This window comes from Juglans regia, unplaced genomic scaffold, assembly GCF_001411555.2.
Source record: "Juglans regia cultivar Chandler unplaced genomic scaffold, Walnut 2.0 Scaffold_14796, whole genome shotgun sequence".
Classification (NCBI taxonomy): domain Eukaryota; kingdom Viridiplantae; phylum Streptophyta; class Magnoliopsida; order Fagales; family Juglandaceae; genus Juglans; species Juglans regia.
The window spans coordinates 1-208 of record NW_023345299.1 but is presented as its reverse complement, the minus strand read 5'-3'; the positions used below and the strand labels follow the sequence as shown (position 1 = coordinate 208).

The 208-nt window shown below is 54.3% G+C and overlaps 1 non-coding gene across 1 annotated transcript; it reads left to right on the top strand.

The window, feature by feature from the left end:
* LOC118345123 lies at positions 1 to 147 on the top strand (the record flags this gene model as incomplete). Its single annotated transcript, XR_004798773.1, has 1 exon — positions 1 to 147. It is a non-coding gene; the product is annotated as a 5.8S ribosomal RNA (ribosomal RNA).
* Between the last annotated feature and the right edge of the window lie 61 nt (positions 148 to 208).

The following is a 208-nucleotide window of genomic DNA, read 5'->3' as shown; positions in this document are numbered from 1 at the left end:
CAACGGATATCTCGGCTCTCGCATCGATGAAGAACGTAGCGAAATGCGATACTTGGTGTGAATTGCAGAATCCCGCGAATCATCGAGTCTTTGAACGCAAGTTGAGCCCGAAGCCATTCGGCCGAGGGCACGTCTGCCTGGGTGTCACGCATCGTTGCCCCAACCCCAAACACTTCTTATGATGTGTGGGGTGCGGGGAAGACATTGG